The sequence below is a fragment of the Corvus cornix genome, chromosome 5, assembly GCF_000738735.6.
Source record: "Corvus cornix cornix isolate S_Up_H32 chromosome 5, ASM73873v5, whole genome shotgun sequence".
Lineage (NCBI taxonomy): Eukaryota > Metazoa > Chordata > Aves > Passeriformes > Corvidae > Corvus > Corvus cornix.
Window position 1 is genome coordinate 5,736,522 of NC_046335.1, and position 22,451 is coordinate 5,758,972.

Here is a 22,451-nt window from a genome sequence, read left to right on the forward strand (position 1 = left end):
ATGATGCTTTGAAGTGTGAGTTCCAAAGAAATTTTAACTCGCATCACTTCAGTATTTCCATAGCTGGGTAGTGCTGCTGTCTTGGGGCAACAGCTACCACTTGGCTTTCCAGAAAGAAGTCCAGAACAGAGGATCTGGTTGGAGAAACTGTGTCCTTAATCAAGAGAAGAGGTGGGCAGAGGAGGGAGCTTGTGAAGTCTTGATGGACAAGTCCCACCGTGGTCTTTCTCATGCCCTGAGGGACATTTCCACCATACAACCTTCGGTGCTCCAGGGTGGAATCTTCAGAGCACAAACGGGTTGGCAGAAGGGGAACCATCGTCCCTGACGTCTTTCAGAGGTGATTTTTCAGGGATCCTTTAGTAGGGGTACACTCCCTGTTTCAGCCAAGCATGTCGTTTCCCACTTTTCTTATATCACTTCTCCAGAGCGGAGTGGCAACGAGAGGTGCTGAGTGTCGACGCTGGGGAGCCTCTGCCATCAGCAGATGCAGGTGTTGGCAAATGCAGGCAGGCTGCTAAAAATATCCTGCATGCTTTATTCTTGTTTCAAAGGCCATGAAGTACTTCTATGAGAGTCTTTTTCATCTTCAGCATGGAGATCTGCCTAGTACTCCCACACATCCTTTATAATCCCTGGAATCTCAGGTTCTTCCAAATGAGAATATCTGGGCTGCAGATCTGAGCAACAAAACCTTTAGTGCTGTGCGGTAGCACTGGGAAATATGGGCAATGAAGCTGAATTTATTCTCCTTTTAGCCATCCTTACAACACTAATTCTACTGAGTGCAGGCTGTGGGTTTACTTCCTGTATCAGCAAAGAGCACAATCAAATCCAATTACTCTTCACATGAGCATAATCCACCTATGTGACTTTTTAATGCAGAATATTTAGGTCTGCTTCATAAATAGCAAAGGAGTGTTGAGAGGAAGTGTCGTTGTCTCACCCACAGGCACCTCACAGAACCCAATACACCCATGCAAAGGCCAGCCTTAAAAACAAAAGCACATTGCTCTCCTCTCGGTCCTGGTCTTCCAATGCATTTCCAGTGTGTGCTCTGTGATTCCTAGCAGCCCGGGTGTTTTAGTCATCCTAATGTGTTTGCTTAGGCACCAACATTAGTGTCAAAAGCACTTAATGCAAAGGAAACTCCCCAGGAGTGCACTGCTCGCTGCCAGACCCATCAGTCCCGCGTCAGGAATGCATACGCTGTGCAGCATTTATTACTGCGGGCTGGTAATGAATTACCCACGCATTCTGAGGGCTGCTTCCCACTAGGCCATCTGGGAAAAAACCTGCTGTGCCCCATATTGACAGGCTGAGAGGGTTGGGGTTTTTCATCCTAGAGAACAGAAGGTTTGGGGGAGACCTTATTGCACCTTCCAGTACATAAAGGGGGCTGACAAGAGAGCTGGAGAGGGACCTTAGACAAGGACCTGGAGTGAAAGGACAAGGGGGAATGGCTTTAAATCTGAAAGAGGGCAGGGTGAGATTAGATATTAGGAGGAAATTCTTGACTGTGAGGATGGTGAGGCACAGGTTGCCCAAAGACGTCGTGGACTCGCCATCTCTAGAAGTGTTCCAGGCCAGACTGGACGGGGCTTGGAGCAACCTGGTCTAGTGGGAGGTGTCCCTGCCCATGGCAGCATGGTTGGAACAAGATGATCTTTAAGGTCCCTTCTAATCCAAACCATTGTGTGATTCTGTGATCCTATGTTAGATGGCTGTGGGTCCTCATGCACTCACATCAGCCTCTGATGACAACTAATCTGAGATGAGGATGGAAATATTTATTCTTGACTGATGCTGTGATCTCGTAGTGAGCAGATGATTCAAACCTGTGACACAGTGACATCCTCCCACCCTGGAGTCTATTAATGAAAACTCGTATTTCCCATTAGGCTAATTGGGGCTGGGTAACTGTGGGTGAGGTTCAGCCACTGGGAACCTCTGGCAAGGTGCCTGACCCCTTTCCCAGCCCCTGGCAATCACTCCGGATTTTCTCCTGTGCCCCCAGCTGTTTTTCAGTGCAAGCAGCTCGGTTTGGAAGCAAGGCTTTAAACCAGGCTCACCTGAGCCTAGATGTGGGTTTTGGGGCAGAGGATTTAGCCGAGAGCCTTCCCATGTGACCCCATCTCTTAGTAAGCAACTGCAAGGCTCTGTCTGTGGGCTCTCCTTAGGCAAATGGAGACCTGGCTCACTCACTGCTTTAAGAAGCCCTTTTTCCTTCATGATTTGTTTGCTGCTTTGATTATTATTTTTTTTCAAGTTTCTGTGCCTTTGATCTAAAGGAAACAGTTAGGAGGAATTTGAGCTGAGCTCTGGAGGTGAAGAAGTAATCGGAGATTACATTTCAATGTGCTACTGGAGTTTTGAAGGCAACTCTTAGAGTAATTTTTCTTTTCTAATCTCTTCTTTCTTCCCCCTTTGTAGCAGAAAATGAGCTTTCCAGGGATTCCTGGCTATCACATCGTGCTGGAGGTGGGTGAATCCTCTCTGTGCCTGTCAGGAGTTGCTGTTTGCTGTCATTCACCTTCTGCAGATCAGCTCTGCCTGTGAAGGTGCCTCCAGCCTTCCTGCCATGCATGCTCCCTTCCCAAGAGCTGTAACAATAGTAATATTACAATAGTACAATACAAATACAAGAAATCCCCACCATTGTTTTAATTCAAGTGCTTTTTTTCTAGGGTTTCCAGTGCCAAACCCTTATTCCTGGAAATATCCAAAGCTAATCCATCTTTATAGGTGTTGGAGTCACCCTAACAGCAGCTGAACCAAAAATAGGCTTCCTTGTACCTATACATATGGTGCTTATGGGCCCTTCAGAGCCTGGCAGGGATGGCTCTGACTCGCAGGGCACTGTCCCAGTTCCTTGGAGATGGAGGGTGGAGGATCCCAGGCTGCACAGGAGCTTTCCAGAGGGAGCTGGGAAGTGGCGAGGCTGGTTTGCTCTTCCCACATGCCAATTTACTGTAACGCAAGGCAAGTCACCTCCTAGCTATCATCAAAGTGGTAGTGTTTATTCCAGGGGATTTTTGGGGTGGATTTGCCTAGGGCTGGTGCCTGAGCTGGGGAGGCCATTAATTAGAGCAAACAATATTGTCTTTCAGCCTCTTTTGAGAAACTGAGGATCATTTTAAAGAGACAGAGCCCTAAAAGGGCCTTGTGCCAATCCCTCGCCATTCCAGGAAGGTTGGAGGCAGCCTGGCTCATCTCATCCTGGCCTGTGCCTCCTGCTCTAACAAGGATTTAACATCCCCATTACAAATCCGTAGAGGCACTGACCTTCTTTCCATATATATCTCTGTGAAAGAGGAAGATCATTACAAACAATGCAACTCTGAACAATTAATTCCTTGCAATGTGAATATTGCAAATAGAATTTTCACCCCGAATCCCAGAGTTTCTCAGCATTTGGAGAAGGGGTGTGAGCTCCTGCTCCTCCAGCCAGCTGCCTGATTTGAAGCCAGTGTTTTTATAGTGCCAGGGAGCAGGATTTGGAGTATTTGGGTGCAGGCACAGCGGCTGTGTCTCTGTCACCACGTGCCTCAGCAGCTGGAATGTGGAGCTCCTCAAAGGGCACTCCATCCGATTTCCTGGCACACTGCAATTCCCCAGACCCTTGGCATTTTACAGCCCTCAGAAAAGGTTTCTTGCTCAGGGCTTTGTTAGTGTTTGATGTTTTAAGAACACTGAGCAGACACCACTCTCCTAATCCTGTCAGACTTGCAAAGAAGCAGATATGTAATCCTTCATGGGTATTAAATTTAATAGCAATAAAGTCTATTTAAGAATTACACTGTCAAATGCCTGCCTAAGCAGAGGAAAATATTCTTAATTTAGACTTCATCAGGAATCTATTTCCAGTTGTTATTGCCTGTGGAAGTCTCCCCTGTATGTGTGGGGGTAAAGATGAGAAAAATCAGCAACAGGCAGTCCCAGATTGCTCTTTTCTGGACACTTTTGGGAGGAACAATTCCCTGTAATATATGACCATATTCACATGAATGCTCATACATCTGTACAACTGCTTTTATATCCATAACAGCAGATGGGAGTGCACTCAGGGGCACCCCTGTGTTTAAGGAAAAGCCCTAAGCTGCATGATGCATATTCATGCCAGAGGAAGGATTTTGGGGAGGTGGGAGGAGAGGTGTGCTGGGGGCTGAGAGAGAGAGGAGGTGGAAGCTGTGCCACAGGCAGGATCAGCAGCTTTGGGAGGGATGAGCAACACGTGGGGCTGAATAAGGAATGGGGGGCACAGGCCTGAGGAGGGGAGCAGTGAGGAGAAGTCTCTGAGCCTCTGGATTTGGTGCTCCTTCTAACTGGGGAGCCATAGCTTGGCTTTGCTTGGGCTTGGCCCAAACACTGGGGGAAGCAGGTAGATTTCCCAGATGGGAAGCAGGTTTCTCATCTGAGTAAACAGCTCAGTTAGCTACCTAATTAAACAATAATATTAGTGTCTAAAAAGCTTTAGCTCAGCCTCTACTTTTGGCATGAAATGGATAAGAGCTCCTTATCTGACCCTCAGTCCCCCAGTGCTGTGGCTGGGAGCCCTGGTAGAGGCAGGAGGATGAGATGGAGCTGCTGCAGTGATGGTACCCAGGGCACAGTTCATGGTAGAGAGGCTTACAAAAAAAGTCTTTTGTGAGACTTCAGGTAGAGAAAAAAGAAGAAGACTGTCTTCACTGGCTGTGAGCTGTGCGGCAGGATGTGGAATGGTCATTTCAGGTGCTGAGTAACTTTTCTCCAAGAAGAATTGCCATCCTCCTCCCACCAGCCGTGGCACAGGGAGCTGGGCAGCTGAGAATGCTTTAGAGGTGAGACCTACAGAAGTCCAGCTCGTCCAGAGCCTGTCGCTCTCTATCAGGACGTCACACAAATCCTGTGTGACATGAGTGCCCCCTCTCCACGTCCTCTCGCTGTACCCCCAGCCCGCCGGGTAGTCAGGCAAACACACGGTTTTGCTGTGGTTTACACGAAAACTTTTTCCATGTGACAAAACGAAGCCTGTGGTGTCACCCAGACCCAACCAGCCGCCGGCACAGGAACTGCCTGACACCACGGGCTAATTAAGGAGCTTCTAAATGGTTTCCGCCAGCGATATGATAAAGTGCTGACTCTCCTCGTGAGGAAACCTTGAGAAGGGTGACAAGGGTTTCCATGCCGCCCCTCCTCTGCTACAATGAGCTACCAGCAGCTGCCTTCCCAGGAAAGCCGCTGAACGCCGGGGCAGGGATGGAAGATGCTCCTTCCCTGTTGAATATACGGATCAGCCCCGCCACGGGCTCTGGATGCTGTGCAGGGGATGGCTGGCGGCGTGGGGGGACCTGTTTAGGGTGGGAGGCAGCTCAGCTGGCTTTGGGTAGCGCCACAGCCCGGTGCCATCCTCTCAAGAGGGTTTTTTCACAGCCATTCAGTGCGGGCATCTCCCGGCTGCTCCCCCGCTCCCGGCTCCAGCCCGTCGGGTCTCCCAGGCTGAGCCTGCTCCAACACGAACACGAGGAGAGCCGGGGAGAGCTGGAGTTCGCAGATGTCTCCCCTTAAAAACCCGGCAAAGCGGGTGGAAATCCCCCGCCCCGGGCTGAAGCAGGGGGGCCAGGCCCGGCACTAGGATGAGTTTTGGTTTGATCCTGATTAGAAGAGGGCAGGAGGAGCCTGAGCCAACGTGGCCCCCGCTGCTCTTAGCCTCAGATGACCCCGGGTAGAAGTCCGAGCGCTCCAGCCCTGCAGGGCGGCTGCTGGCAGCATTCCTCTGTGCCGACCGAAGAAAACTCCTCTGGAATCACTCTGCATCCCAGCGAGGAGCTTTCGCTCCCGAGGATGGGTGCTGGATGTATAGCAAGCCTTTTGCTGTGAAGTGAGACTGAGTGGGGACAGATCCTTGCAGAATTTACAGGTCCCTCATCATTTTTCATGCATGTACTGGGAAGCCATCACCTAAATCACACTGCGGGGTCTGTTTTACAGAAACACAGGTATTGCATTTCCCACAGAAAATCCATATGCTTGGAAAGCATTTAGTCCATACTGTCTGACATTAGCTAAAACCTGTGAGATAAACATCTTTTGGATGGACAATTTGAGCTGTGGAATAAGCACACTGAAGTCCCCTAAACTTGTTTTTTCACTGAGTTACAAATGTGTGATAAAAGGCACATATTTCTGTGGCTGAGTCACCCCCTTGTAAATAGAATGTCGCATTAATGCTTGCGTTGAAACACCTTCCCTTGGAGCAGCAAACCCTTGACCCTTCCAGACAGCATGAAAATATCTATATATAGAGTTCCAGTAGATTTTCGTACTGTCTGACCAGCTGCCAGCAGCTGCTTAGGAGCTGCCTTCCCTGGAGGCAAGGACACAAACAGGAATCTGTATTACGCCTTCAATTTTCTCTTAAAACATAAAATTGAATTTTAAACAAATGAGAGAGGTTGGCTGATCACAGGCTATTCTGTGAGGGATGCTCTGTACCTGCTGACTGATGCAAAGGCTGTAAACCTGCTCCTGGTGGAGCAATGCTGATTTACACGGGCCGAGGGTTGAGACCATTGGATTTATGTTAGACAGTGTGGCTTTTGACTCCTGGTTGTGTCCTGGGGAGTGCAGGAGAGGAAAAACTCACCCAAGCAAAGGCAGCTGCTTGCTTCCACGTCTGTGGCAACACAATATTGGCCTCTTAATTTCCTACTGATTAAACTGTAGGAAAACAAAATCTGCTTTGCCTGCAGCAATTTGGCTTCAGCTCAAAAGCTTTCTCATCAAAATGAAATATCATTTGCTGTGAAACCGTTAGCAGGAGGATAAATGTACTTATAAAAGCAGCTATTTGTAAAACCCAAGTGGGGAGCAGCAAAACGCTGTAATTTAAGGGGAAATCTCCACAAGGGCTCAAGAGGGCAAAACTCCTTATAAAGCCCAAGTTTCATCAGGATTGTGTGATGAAACAAACAATTGTTCAGCTGCCCATCACTCAGACACAGAAGCATTTTCTTTCCTAACAACTCTCTTGGCTTGTCTAAAAGATGAGCTGGTTGGAGCAGGGCTGGCAGGACCCTCCAGTCTGATATTGGTGTCCCCAAGCTCAGAGAGGGGGTTGGTGACATCTTGTTTGGGAAGCACAGGTCTGGAAATGGTGATGTAGCCCCTCAAACACCCACGTACTGTCATCGGCAGAGCTCAGGGCTGGAAAATGGGGTACAACCCATATAATCCTATATAATGCCAAGTAAATAGCAGGTCGTTTTAGTCCGGGGAAGTAGCCACAAGAGGGAGATGTGATTGGATATGCCAAATGTATGTCTTTAATAGGCAGGAATATTGAGAAATTGAGTATTAGTTCAGAGCTCACTAGAAATGCAGAAAGAAATTTCACCACAGGGGCCTGCAGTTTTGGGGTGAACAAGTTATCTGAGCTGAATTTTGGAAGTACTTTTATGATAACAAAATTACCCATGATGCCTTTTTGCCTTAAAATCTCCCTAGCTCTAATGAAAAATTGTTTTCTTGAACATTGCCTGAATGACATTAAAAATTTTAAGTGAAAAGAGGGGAAATGCCGAGCTCCCCAAAACTCTAACAAAAACAGGGAGTCAAATGTCAAGTTGATTCAAGGAAGATTTTTGATCAGTGAACCAAAAAATCCCTCGTTCAGACAGCACAGCTGTAATTATCTCGCCCTTAAGGGCAGACTGACCGGGTGATGCTGAAGCATTTTGGAGCGTGCTGTGGGGATGGCTTGAATCTGCTTCCCGCATTCTGTGCTTTCAGTTTAAACAAAACATTTCCTGAAAGCCCTCAGTCTGTCACCCTTCCCCTGTATGAGAATCATTTTTTGCTAAAATAAACCTTGTTTCTCCCCGCCCCCTCTTTTTTCCCCCATCCTCCACAAACCCAGACTCTGATACCAAGAACTCTGTGGGGCTGAAGATTTAGGGAACATAACCAGGGCTGTGGATGCTCTCTTTAAAACCTTCTCTATGCCCTTTAAATCATCTGACTCTCAACTGTCATTGCAACAATGGGGAGAAAACAGCATTTTTCTCTCCTCTTAGAGCTGCTCCCATTACATAACTGCTAATACACTATCTGGCTCCTCTTGCCCATCAGTCCTTGGAGCTTTCAGACCTATTTACACACAGACTAACACCCATCTGAAAGTCATCTCAGGCACACAGAAGGGATTCTTTTGCCTCCCCAAAATAACAGTCCTTCTCTGCAAGGCACTGAATAACTGTTTGGCAAAGCGAGTGCCAGGTTGGTGCTTAGGTTAATCTGCTTAGATCGACTAACGGAGTTGTGCAAGGATAGAAAATACCCAGTCAAGTAAATTACATCATCCAGGGAAAAGCTATTCTAAAGAAAGCTCACGCTTTATAAGCCTGAGCAAAATCCTGCTCAGGTAAACATTTACATATATTTACAAGCAGAAGCTCATTACTTTTCTTGTGAGGAAAAAAAAAGGGGGGGGGAAAGAAAAATGGGATCTTTGAAGTTTTTTGGCTAATAGAAAATCATCTAACTAAATTAATTAACTGGCCAAGATCCAGAATGAATTAAAAACTCATTTAAATTTTTCTCACATTAGTAGTACTAAGTAGGTAAAGCCCCCAGCCCAGAAGAAAGGAGATCAAGGTGCTGCTTAGCATTGTGTATAAGCAATGGCACTCCCCTGGCTATATTGGGCCTATCTTTGTATTGTTGTAATTCCTTCTACTGTCAGACCATATTTTAACAATCTCCATCACTTGATGCTTCACTAAAATATATTGTTCTCTCTGCAGTCTTAAAAGCAATATGAGAAGGGGAAAAAAAGTGAAGCTAGAGTGGATGGGAGAATTTAGAGACCATAAGCACATCTAGATTTAAATATTTAACTGCTGACTTGGTTTTTGCTGTCCTGTTCAGAAATATTTTCACTGTAAGATCTGTTGTCAGTGGTGAGACCTGACAAGGGCTGATGCTGACATGCCTGGCTGCCAGCAGCTCTCTGGCTCAGTTTCCTAGGCTGGTCCCCTGAAAGTTTTCCCCAGAGGAAGTGCTTGAGCTTTAGCAAAATGAAAGATGGGATCAAAAGGTAAGGTTTGGTCTTGCAATGGAGCCTGAGCTGTTGCCATAATCCTGGGTCACATCCCTGGGAATTACAACCCAGAGGGCAAGCACCGCAACAGTCTCAAGAAGAGTTAAATGCCTCCACAGATGTGTGGAGAGGTTGTAGAGGGTGTTGGAGACAGACCAGGTCTTGGGGTCTCTGTTACATTCCCTGGCCCAGAGCCCATTCCACCACCTTACACCCCTTGCTGGAACCAAGTGGTTGTGCAGTGACACCTGAACACATCACACAGACAGGTCTACGGGGGTCAAGCTCAGTGCACAGACCCCTGAACCCGGCCTTGGCAGCTGCATCATCCCTTGGTGTTGTTTTTGCTTTTGCAGAAAGTTCTGCGTCATGCCAGGAGCTCTGCTTCAGCTTTCTGTGGTTGCACTGAAAGCTCTCCTCTAGCAAAGCTCGTTGTCGTGGTTTGAGCCTTAGATTACAGTTTGGGCCCAAATATGCAAATGTGTCACAGTGGGAATTCCCACAGAATGGAGTAAAAGTAATGTGGTGGGACTAAGTTTGTATCTAAATGCAGTAGCTTTTTTTTCCTCTAAGCCCTTGTAAACTTCACCTTGATAGAACATGATATTTGTGTTAAAATTAATCTTTTGTTTTCTCTTCTTCCTCTCAAATTTATCTGATCAAGCCCTTGTCAGTTTTAAGAACACCTAGCTACTCCATTTATATTAATTCTCTTTTGGAATAATCTTATTACCTTTCCCTGCCATCCCTTTTCATCCTCTTTTTCCTATGGTCTTGATTCAGAGTCCCATGAAAAGAGAACAGCCACATTAGTAACAATAAAAGGATAAGATTTCTGCAAGGGTAATTGAGCCTTTTAGGATTTTATCTGCCTGACCATATTAGCAAAAGGACTATTAAGCAAATGTGAAATTTAAAGCTAGGTATTGTGTATGATATATTGGCTTTTACAGTGCACCCACGTGATCAGCTGGATGGGTGATTCATCAGTACAAGGCTTAGTACTGCTCCAGAGTTGGACAAGGCAGCATTAATCAGGTTCCCCACACTGACTGCCCTGCCCTGGACTGCTCCAACCCTGCTCTCCTCTGCCTCTCCCTTCCCGCTTATTCACCAGTTTTGATCTCCCAGGTACTCCCAGGTCTGACTTCAGACCAGCACTGCAGATAAACTCATCTATCCAATGGGTAAATACAGCCATAGACATGTTGTGGCAGGGTGAGGGTCATAATATCATGCCCATACTATTGTGTGTGTCACACAGAGCCCTTGTGTTCATAAGAATGAGGAAAGTCTGTAATAAGTGCTATTACTGTTGGTATTTAGTGACAGTCTTATCACTGGCATAAGTGTTCCTGTGGAAGTGTATATTAAATGCCCATTTTAAATCCTCAGTCTATTTTTTCTATGCTACAAATGAGCTGATAAATGATTGCAGCCCGTTGGGATTATAATATGAATTGACATTCAAAAAAAAAGTTCCAGCTCCATCTGTTTGGGTTACATAACTCATGATCTCAAGCAATCTCAGGGGCAGGATTTTCTGCATAAATAGTACAATTTCCAGTAAGGAGATTAAGGCTTCTTTGCTGGGAAACGAAGAAATTACCAAAAAAAGCTGTCATGTCAATGGACACAAATAAATCATGTTCCAAAATACACAGGAAGACAAATTTATGTCATTTAGTCCCTCTGCCTCAGATGCTCCCTCCCCACCTGCCAGTAAAAAGCATTTTGCCACAAAATACCATTCATCCTTTAAACATTTACGAAATGCGGTCAGCTCTATTTTCCACATGTTAACTCCTTAAAAAATCAGTGCTGCTATTAACATTGTACATTTTTACAGTTTTAATCCAAGTGCTTTTTTTTAATATCCGGTGGCTTTCTGTAAGTACTGGACTTCAGTAAATCCAAGTGCTGGGAAGCATAAAATATATTCCACCAGGATAAAGAGAGGCACTCCGAGCTACTATGGGGCAGCCTGGCAGCAGATCCTGCTGTGTGTGATGGAGAGAAAAATTATCCCCCAGCATCTGACAGCGCCGTGCTCGTGCTCCACAAAAACATTCAAGTTTTAGGTTAAAAACACACCGCTTTTGTGTGTTGTGCATGTGTGAATAAGGAGAAAACTCCTAGTTTGGCCTCTCTCTGCACACAGATGGGCAAGTGTTTCTGCAGACAGACTGTTACCACACGTCACATCCTCCAGAGGCAAAGCTCCCATTAAAAGGCTGCTGGCAGAGAGTGTTTATTAAAGTAACTCACAACAGGGATGGCAGCATTGCCCCACAGCCAGCCCTGCACAGGATCACTGCCCCAACGAAAATCCCCTTTGCTGGAGAGGAAAAAAAAGCAGAGCCCACCTGGGAAAGCCCCAGCTCAGACTGGAGCTCTGTGCAGGGCTGGTGGGCACTTTCCCAGCGCTGCCAGACCTCTGCCAGACTGCGGGCTCTCTCCTGCCTCTCTGCAGGGCTCACCCTGCTTCTACCCCTGTTTAGGTTTCATTTCCTGCTGCAGCTCTCATGTGTACTCAGACCTCTCTTATCTTTTGTGTCTAAGGTTTTAGCATGGACCAAGCCATGGCTACTCAGCAGATCCCTGTTTCCCCTCCTTGGTATCTTTTCCTTGGAAAGCCACGCAAGTCTGGTGTGTGGTTAACAGGAAATGTTGTGCTGGTGGCTCCCATCTTGCTGCTTGTGCATTACCATCCCTCTGCTGAAACCACTTCATGGCTGAGTCATGTGTTCACCATCCCTGTGCTCTAGGGCCACTTCTGTCCTTTTACCCATCCCCTGTGTGCTTCAGGAGCTCAGGGACCCCCAAGGATGTCCTGGGAAAGCCTCCCTCTTTCTAGGCTTGGCTATTTGCTTCTCCACCAAAATGGCATGAAAACAAGTGAGGAGGCCCTCACCATGCTCTCACACAAGTCTTCAGGACTCTAAAATAACTCTTTAGCTCCTTGTTTCACCACAGGGGAAGTGAACTTGGCCATGCTGATATGCAGAAGGAACGGAGCAGCAAAGGGGGAACGGCTTGCCCGCAAACTCGTGTGTTCAGCAGCATCAGCAAACTGAGTCAAACTCAACGTGCTTTGGAGCAGTGTCCCATTTAATTCCTGGGAAACTGCTGCTTATGACCCTGCCACAGCAAAACATCACAGAGATGACTTGGGAAAACAGAGATTATTTTGTGTATGGGGGAAATATGGAGTCAGTGCCTTCCTGCTGCCTGTCCTCCCCTCTTCTATGCACATCCCCTCAATTTGGCAGTGAGAGAGTCCCCATCTGCAGGGGTTATCACACCTGGTTCCCTCCCCAGACAATGGTTTCCTGTCAAAACCCCTTTGCCTCAACTTCACAAACCCCATCCCAGCTCCTCTGCACACCCAGCAGGGTAAATGGAGACAGGTTTCCATGGCTGATCCCCATATTCCTGGAGATAAGCTACTGAAAGCCCTGGGTTTCCCTGGCCTGATGGGCTCTGTGAGCAAACTGTCAGTGCTGCAGAGAGAACTGACTGAAGAGTTGCAAAATGCCATTGCATATATGACTGAGTATGAACATTTCCCATCATCTGAAAAGAGAAAGGACAACTTCTGGCCTGGTCAAGTGGAGAGAAAAAAGCAGTTGCTGGAGCAGGAGCTGCCTGGGAACAGGGCCAATGACCTGAACCCAGCCCCATTTAACACCTCCTGCCCTGCAGAAGCTGCAGTCACTTCCTAAAGGTCAAAATGGTGTTACAGCGGGACATGAACTCTGGTGTTGTTTGAGAGGGATGGATCAATACTCCTAGCACGGGAAAGTGGCCAGAGATGAGGCAGAGCTCCACTGCCACGGAGAGGGTTGGCAGCACTGTGTGGCTTGCAAGCCAGTTTACAATATGGACTTGCTAATGTACTTATGCTTTAATTGCTATTTAGCAATGAGGTGTTTGGGAGGAGTTGCCCAGACAGGAGAGATTAGAGAGGGCCAACAGAACAAGAGATGCTAATCGATGAGATTATGGACTTTCTCTGGTCTGATAAATTGGCTAACTCCAGGAAATTATTTTTTTCCTCATACCCTTCCTATAAGCCAGCAAGAGCTTGGCCTGATTTCACTGATATTCAGCACTTTGAAGGTGGCCACATCCAACCTCAGGATGTGTCTGACACTGGCCACAGCCCTGGGACCAGCAGCTGCCTCTGCTTAGCAGCATTTTTCAGGTGAGAATCCATCTGCACCATTAAAGTTCTTGCACTGAGATGTGCGGTTTTATAATTTATTTTAAAAAATAAACCACTCGTGCTGTCTCAGACATGATTGACAGAACTTCATTACTCTCTCCACGGGGTTGCAGCAGCAATTTCTTTACCATTTCTTTACATGCAGCAGAGGCTGCAGGACGCTCACAGGCTACAGAAACTCTGAGGTCATGCGGAAACTTTTCACATTAATGAGGGCTCCTGAACAGAATTCTGTTCTGCAAAATAAACATTGCTCCTGGGTAGTTTTTTGCTCATTTAGGTCACTTTCAGCCTTTTTTTAACATGAGTTTGCTTAGCAGGGAAAAACCATAAAAGTTGTATGATGCAAGCTACTTGTCTTTTCTTGATGGAGTAAAAACATATGAGGGACTTTTTGTTTGTAAAAAATCTCTGTTAGGAAGATTGTGGTTACCTCACAGATCTGTGAATTTGGAGACTGAATCCCTGAGGAGCTGACAGGTTGTCTATGTGATCTAGAAGAAGTCAGTGGGCTGACAATGACCTTTGGATTGAGCCAAGCCTATTTTGAGGGGAAAAGGGGTGGGTTTTATCGGGTTTTATTTTTGTGGCTGTGTTTTCACATCTCTTCCACTGAGAAGCCACAGAGTCGGGGCAGGCTGCCTGTCCCTGCCTTTGCTGCGGTGTGGTGCACTGGGGACACCTCACACGAGCTCTGCCCCCTCCTCTGCACATACCTGTGGGGAAGAAAGGTCACACCAAGATGCCAAGTAAGGGACACTGCTCAGCCAGCCAGGCTGGCTAGAGAGGAGCCTCAGATGTCACTGAGGTCATTCCCTAAGGGGTTGATTTTTGTTTGTTTATTTTCAAGCTTATATGAATTTAAAACCTTTCAAAAGTGTTCCTGTTAGACCAGAATGGATCCTTCCCTCTCAGAAATACATGCTCTACTCCTGCAATTAGATTTCTTTTCTGCTGCTTTGGGAGAAGTTGTTCAGCTGCTGGTCCTATCAATAATCCACGAGCTGCTGTACTCAGGCCTACGCTTGCTTTTACCTGGGGGAGATTGCAGCAGTGCTGCCTTCTCTCAGTTTTGCGTAACAGTTCTAGTAAAATAAATGAGTAGTAGAGATGCTATTGCTACAATCCTCTTGCATTTTTAAAAATAAAGTCACGAAATGGTGATGAAATTTAACTGGTTTCTCCCCTTGCCATCCATTTTTTTGATGATGTGCTTTGTTCATGATGAACCAAGGGCTTCTCAACTAAAAATGAAAATTACATCCATGAACCAACTTTTTCTCTTGTTCCAAAAAACAAAAATTGATTAGCTCGTGTGTCTCTCTCTGTTGAGTGCATGAATACCTATATGTGCTAAAGGCTTGCCCTGAGCAAAAGCAGTCAGCATAAACAAATTTTCATTTGGTTCTGAAAACAGTGAGGGCTGTGGTCATTCTTATCTAGATCAAGTTCCTACAAATCTTTGTTTCCCACGCTTATGAGTTGCCTCTTACAGATGAACATTTCATTATTTAACACTTGATCTCAAGATAGTAAAGTGAGGTTTGATGCACCAACTTTGTCATTATGGTTCTGAATTTTGCTTATTCAGTTCCCTGGCAAACTCCTTCCATCCTGTGTTGACATCTTTTGGCATATAAACCCAGGGGTTTCCTGGGCTCTGAAATGCTGGGGTTATTAGTTCCTACCAGAACCTTGCCTAATTCCTCCTTAACAATATAGGAATGCCCCCAGCCCATTCTATGCCTCCATTATATTACTTTTTCTGATTTTCTCACCTGCCAAAGTGCTCTGACAACCCAGCACTGGTGGTCCTTGTTCACTGCCTCACACTTCATCCTTCCTGCTCTCCACAGCATCTCCAGCTAAAGGAATGGAGAGTTTGAACCAAGAAACAACTGGAAAGCCATCAAAGGGTATGCTGGTCTCTCTTGCTGCTGGCTAAGGTGGGTAGCACTGAGGAGAAGACACCAGGCAGAATGCTCAGATGCTGCTTTGTGGCCAGATTCCTGGAGCTGTTCAGTCACTGCCCAACCTCAGCTCTTACTTGGCCTTGGCTTTTTGTGCCAGGAGTTGTTGCAGTTCTGGTAGAAAGTATCTATTACACCGTTCCTAAGTGGAGAACTCAGTCTCCTTTCCAAAGGACCAGATCCACAGAGTATTTATGTATCTAGGTCCAACTGATTTTTATCTCAGCTGCCAGGATACTTTTGCATATCTGGACCTAAGTGTTTTTTCTGTGGTCATGCAGGAAGTCTATGGTAAGCAGAGAAGTGAAAACACAATGCAAGCTAAAGCTGTAAATACTTGTGCCATTCTTCACTGGGAATTTTTTGGGGGCTGAAGATCTGTTTGCTGAGCAGTATGTTGCCTCTGCATCTTAATATTTGGCTTTAAAATAAAGCCCTACATCGCTGCTGCAAATGATGCCTATTGATTACCCTCTCAGAAGCTGGAGAGCTCATTTCAGCTGGCACTGCCATGGCTGAAAGCCAGCGCTGCAATTGATCATTTAATTAACTGGAAGAAAATTAAAGGAACTGTAATCTGTGTCTCAGCTCTGTTGTTATCAAGCTGGCAGGGTGCTTGTTTCTGCCTAGAGCAACAATCGGCTCCTTGACCCTGTGATTTAGAAACACCGGTTTAGGCATCCCCCCTCACCTACCCACCTGGATTTCTGCATGGCAGGAAGTGTCTCAACAGGATCCTTCCTCCATCTGCTTATGCTTCCCAGATTTTTCAGGGGTACCTGACACCTCTCACAGTGGGCTGGATCAGCTAAACCCACCTCTCACCACATCCGTGAAGGTGAGATTAATGTGAAGAACCATGAAGGTTCTAGATTAATAGGTGGAAAATCTGGAAAGTTTGGAAGAAAAATGGATGTACTATAGAAGTAATTTATTTAGAGGCTGAAATGAGATTATGGGGGCACTTGAGTTCAACATTTCCTTAAAGGGATTGAGGTATTGATTTTTATTTTGCTACTTCAAATAAGTAAGAGGGAACAGTGTGTTAGAGACAGAAATTACTGGTCCAGAAAATTTGGCAAGCTCTTAAAGCTTTGACTTAAACAAGCAACTTGAGTGGTCTGTGAACACAGAGAGGAAAAAAAGAAAGATATAAGAAGGCATTGTTTTAATGATTGTGTTGCCATATCAAGAGAAGAAAGACAGCTGCTTTGAACTTGTCTTTGCATGCCCAAGTAATATGTTAATTACCTCGTTCCCCCATAAATGCCTACAGTCCTCCAAAAGGCATGTTAAAACAGACATAGTCATTAAAGCTTGCACTGCATTTTCTACTGTGTTGCTGGGAAAACAAACAAACAAACAAATAAAACCTCAAGCCCTTTGTCTTTTAGCTAGATCCAAGTTGGGGAAATGTTAGGCAGAAACACTTAAGAAACTGTATAATTGGAAAGAAAGTGTGTTTTAATGTCAAACCAGGAAAAAACTCAATCAGAATTTGAAACTTCGTTATGTTGCATCAGGTAAAAGAGTTTGGTCACCTTTACCTTTTCATTACAAGTGCAGTCCATTTAATTTCATCTTTTAATTTATTTTGGACTCTTTCTTGCTCTGTGTGAGAAACTTGTGGTCCAGGCTATAAAATAACAAAGGTCTTTGTAGGAGGGATGAAAAGGATCAAAAGAAGGAAAAAGAAAACTCTTTCTGAATGTTCCTGCGGATCATAACTAGCTGTAGGAGTCAGAAATCTGCATGAAATTGAAACCACTCCTTCTGAGAAAGGCATATTCCCTCTGCTCTAGGTTATAACTTATGCAAAGACTGTCACCCCATTCACGCTGCTCCTGCTGGCTGCTCGTCTGGCTTTCCTTCCCTGTCCTCAAAGCGTTTCACTTGTGTTTGTAGTGCCTTCAAAAGGGAAGCAGTGCAAAGAAGAAAGTAAAACTAGCCCGGTAGGTCTGAGGTGTTATGGGCTGGTTGGCATATGGGGAGTGTCCTGCTGGCTCCAGAGATGTGGGTTAAAACCACTTTGTGGGTCACAAGGAGAACCAGCCAGTGTCCTGCTTCCCACTGTGATGACAGACTGTGCTGCCCTGGTCACCACAGCCTCGCAAGAAAGCTGTGCTTGAAGTGTGTGAGCAGAGAAGAGGAGGAAAGGAGGTGATTGTGTCTCCATCTCACACAGTGAGACAGATGGCCATGAAAACAGCGCTTGGTAAGCTCAGGAGTACTCAGGATCACACCGAGGAACACAAAACCACTGTTCAGGCACTCTGAGCAGGGAAAGCTCTGCCCAAATCTCTTTTGCCTGTTTTGGTGGGAGGATTTAAACTCAGCTTCTTCATGTTCCAAGCGTTCCTCTGGAAACAGCACTTATGGGGCTAAATCAAAACAGTTCCCAGAGGAGAGAAAAAGGGAAGATTTTCCAAAGTTTTTGCCAAACCTTGGTCTGAGCTGGACAAGACAGAAGCTGAACAAGCATCTCTGACCTCCAAGAGAGCACTTTAGCCCCCAGACTTCAGCTGCTTTTTCCAAGTGACTTACTGCAAGGTGGAGTTACCAGAGGGGGATACTGAGCACAGACACATCTTGAAAGCCAAAACCTGGATCTGGTTTTGACAAGGCCATGGGATCAAGCAGCACTCCTTTTTTTCTGTGTTTACGTTGTGGTTGTCTCAGTTGCTCCCTCCTCAGCTGCTTCCTGAGGGTTCCAGATCTGCCACTTTGCTGCATGGGGAGCTGGACTTCGTGCACAGCACGCAGTGGATTCCTCCACTCCGCACTGTGGCAAAACATTGAAATCAGAAAGCCTTTCTCTAAGTGAGTCGCATAGAGTCTTCCAGGAAGCCTGGAACCAAACCTTGGCCCCCAGAGTCTTTGTTCAGGGCTTTGACCACAAACCCATCTTTTCTGTAAGGACAAATTTAAAATGCCATGCTGGTTTTTGTCCACATCAGGAAATCCATTGTGCAATTGGCAGTATCTGCTCAGGAGGGATCTGGGATAGGCAGGATGCAGCTGACTGGTGAAACTGTACAGTGTAGCCTGCTGAGTGTCTGCTTGCCTTTCGTTTTCATCTGTTAAACTCCTTTCATAGGTAGAAAATCCTTCCCCAAATCTAACTGCACTGAATTGGACATAGTGCTTTTATTATACTGCAGAATTTGTTACCATATGGGGGTACCTGTGTACAAATAACAATCCAGAGAGTATTTCCAAATGCCTAAGTGTACACTGACCCGAGCAAGCTCGAAGAGGTGGTCGTAGTTTAAAAAATGTGGATTGTGCAGATGCGAAAGGAAAAATAAACAAGATCTTGGCACAAGAAGGAGAGGAGAAGTACTGAGGTTAGAAAAGACCAGAGGAAACAGCAGTTGCCAAAGGGAGATTGTGTCTCCCATCACGTACTCTTGTTTCAGACAATATTCCGTATTTGAGAAACAGCAGCATTAGGCTTCCAATGCCAGTGGTTGAGTTTGAATTTGATTCAAATTTCAATTCATTTTTCTATTGTGAAATGAGTTGACCACCAAACATCTCAGGTTCTTGCACAGTTAAGTTAAGCACGGTAAGTTGTAGTAACAACCATTAGCCTGTGTCACAGAGCCCTGGATCTGCACAGCATTTGAGACCTCGTGTCATTTCTCTGTCAAATCAACACTCCACAGTGGCGCTGTGAGCAAGACAGGTGTTTTTGTCAAATATTGATAGACTAGAATGTACCCTTCATTATAGCTTAATTATTGAACCAATGAGTGTTAATTCCCTGTACAATGTACAATGAAGCTGTACAATGAAGCTGTACAATGAAGCAAAAGCCCAGGAAAGCCAGTGCTGAGGTTGTTTGTGACACCCCTGTGATGTGAGCTGCCAGCTCCAGAGATATAAATGAAGCTTCTCTTTAACACCCTCTGCCTGGTGAGTCCCTGCTCAGAAATGGTCAGTGTTCTCGGGAGGGAAGATGCCTTAATTAACCCCCCGATTTCTTCCCACTGAAGTCAGGAGTTTTGACAGTCGTTATTGATGGGGATGCATTTGGATCCTGAGAGTAAATGCCGACAGAGCCCATCACGGTGACACCTGGCTCATCAGCAAACAGATCCAAAGCCACAGGCTTCTCACATCTTCACCCCGACTTGTTCTGCTGCCAAGTCGCTGCCGCTGTCCTTGCCGAGCCGTTTGCTGACTCATCAGCTTGAGCATTTGCCCTAATTAGTCATATGCAAACACCATTGTGTTCAGGAAGTTCTCTAACGTAAGCTGGAGTATGAACTTAGAGCAGCAATAAAGGTCAAGAAAAGTGACTGAGGCATCATATACTGTAATAAGTTTCTGATATCAGCCACTGGGAAAGCGGGAAAGAAAGTGTATATGCAGAATTTCAGAGGAGTGACGCAAAAGTTTAATAAAGGGGAGGATGTGTGTAAGGGAGAGCATTTGCTTAACATCTCTCAAGAACTACTACAGTATGAAATGCTTAATTGCAGAACAAGTTTCCACTAACACCCTTCTGAAACACAGCTGGGTTTTGAAGCATTATTCTTTATTATGAGCTCGGGGTAAGCATGTTTGGCATGAAAGAAATGTGTCTCATAAGGAGACCACAACACTTATTCACAGCTCCCCAGACAGTACATGCTGGGAAATCTGATATCTTTTGAGCAGCATTAGCGAAGTGTAGACTGGGATTTTTCTCCAGTGATTTTTGCTCAGGGGTCACTAACACACCTCGAGCTGTTATGCCCAAGTGATTTAAAGTGATCAGAACCTCATGTGAGAATACTCAACGAGAAGCCCTTTTGACGTATTGCACCGTATGTGAATTTGGATAGTGGTAATAAAGGTGCACAAGGGGATCCTAAGACACCCATGATTATAGGCACTAAAATTGTCATTCAAAGAGTGACAGGATTGAAAATAAGATCTTACTGGGTAGGGTAGGGTGGGTTTTGGAGGTTACAACTGGACAGTGCCTGGTCCAGACCACATCAAGTGCCTCTTCGTCTTTGAAGGGCACTGAGACTGCAGTCAAAGTGCAGAAGAGGCTTTCACTTTCAAGTGTGCCAGGCTCACCAGGAACCACTTCAACCTCACATTCAGATTAGAGAAGCTGCAACGGCTGCTCTGAGTTGCACCAGCCTCCTGTAAGGCATGGAAGTTCCTCTGTTATCACCACTTCACTACCAAAACTCCCCCAATGTGTTCCAGGGGCTCTGATGGGGAAGGTGACACTGAGCTGGCCTTGTCATTTCTTCATCCACCCGGAGATCCCCCCCCTATTTATCCAGAAAGTTCTTTAGGGGCTGTTACGGTGACTCTGTGAACAGACTGAAATATTGCACAGCTGCAGTGCATGACTGAATTTCTTCCTATGTTTCAGCTGCCTAAACCTCATTTTGATAAAGTTGTCTGTGAGCCCTTAGGGAGGGCTTCTTGGTACTTATGCAAGACACTCAAGGTTGAGTCCTGCTTAGATTGTTTTTCTTCTCGAGGCTCCAGTGAGCACAGAACAACAGAAATATCAGTAGTTCACAGCCACACTGCCACGGGCTATCGTGTTGTCACAGCTCATAAGCAAAGTAAAGCTGGGCTTTGTCCATGTTTGGATGGAAAACCTTGAAGGAATAAAAGGAGTCAGAAACACCTGTGCCTCTTCTGTGTATCTGACTGCTGCAGGCAGAAGAAATTCATTTCATACAGGAACTCCTTGTGATTACTATCAAATGTCATGGACACTGCTTTTTATCCTTCTTCTTATAAATAAATAAATAAATAAATGAAGTTAAAAATAAATGAATAAATAACCCCCCCAAACACAGAACACTCATGACTGCATGCAAAAAACAACTGCTTGTTACCTGGAAGTTGGGAATCCACAGCAGAAGTGTTAGGAAGGTGCAGTACTGAAACACCATCACTTTGCCCTGCAGGTGTTTCTTACGTCACCACACGAGCACACAGCAGCACAAGAATGTCACTTATGCCTGTCAAAGCTGCTTTTTTTTGAAGGTATCATTACCGCTGAGCTGCAAACTGGGTAGTCTCCTAAGGTTCAGCTCCAGATGGTCACTTAAAGTCCACAAGATGTAAAGGAAATGCTGAGCTCCATGGGGTCGCTCTGCTTGGAACTGTGCCTTTCCTGCCTCGCCAGAGTGCTCACACACACAACCCTGAGTTAAGAGTACAGAGCTAAGGCTTTTAACTTTAAATGTGTGGGCTCTGCCCCCAGTTTTCCTCTCCCTGCTGCCCCATGGCTGTGTCCTGGCTCCTAATCCAAGGGACCACTTGCCTCTGGGGCTGTGCCAGGTGTCCCCTGTCCAGCTCCTCCTGCGGAGCCTCCAGGGCCAGCCAAGGTTAGCAGGAGATCCTGGGGCTCTCAGCTGAGCAGTACCTGAGGCCAGGCTTGCCACAGGGGGAGGAGGGAGAGAAAACTGGACGCAGGCACTGGGATGATGGCATTGGATTTGGGCCAGCCTGGGTGGGTAGCAGGGAAGGCAGTGGGGTCACAGGGCCTCAGCACAGCCCTGGTCCAGCCTCCCGGCTCTGCTGTTAGGTTTGGTTGGGGTTTGGGAAGTTGTAAAACTTGCTCGAAATGTGCTTAATTACCTGCCCGTTCCCCTTCTGGGCTGTCCGGCTGTGGAGCTGTCTGTTCCCTTTAATTAAAGTGAGGTTCTGAACCCTTTAACTGGAAATGGACTAGAAAACATGTCTTGTGAGGAGCGGCTTCGGGAGCTGGGTTTCAGGCGGGGTTTCATCGCTCTCTAAAACTCCCAGAGAGGAAGTTGTAGGGAGGTGGGGACTGGTCTCTGCTGCCGTGGCTGCAATGAGAGGACAGGAGGACACGGCCTTAAGCTAAGAGAGGGGAGATTCAGATTAGATACTAGAAAACAAAAATTTCACTGTTCGGGTGGTCAGGCATTGGAATAGGCTGGCCGGGCGGGGTGGAGTCACCATCCCTGGAGGTGCTTGAGAGGCGCTGGGTGACCTGGTTTAGGGGCTGCAGGGGCAGTGCCAGGTGGATGCTTGGACTGGATGATCTTGAAGGTCTCTTCCAACCTCGGTGATTCTATGATTGTAAACGTCTTGGGGTTCTAGTACTACGACACCTTCGGGAAAGGCAGCGGAGTCAAGCACTGAGCAAAGTTACGTTGAGAAAGGAAAAAAGAAGGAAAAA

General features: G+C 46.2%; 1 long non-coding RNA gene across 3 annotated transcripts in view; it reads right to left on the minus strand.

Moving 5' to 3' along the window:
* Window positions 1–22,451, minus strand: part of LOC104687292 — a 65,573-nt gene that overhangs the window by 5,375 nt on the left and 37,747 nt on the right. The window contains exons 2-3 of one of the 3 annotated variants that reach the window (XR_002043213.3): window positions 21,136–22,410; window positions 1,642–2,603 (exon numbers count right to left, since the gene is read on the minus strand). This is a non-coding gene — a long non-coding RNA (uncharacterized LOC104687292). Of the gene's footprint in view, window positions 1–1,641; window positions 22,411–22,451 lie in introns of those variants that run through there. The other 2 variants (XR_002043215.3, XR_005602008.1) reach the window with 2 other exon arrangements.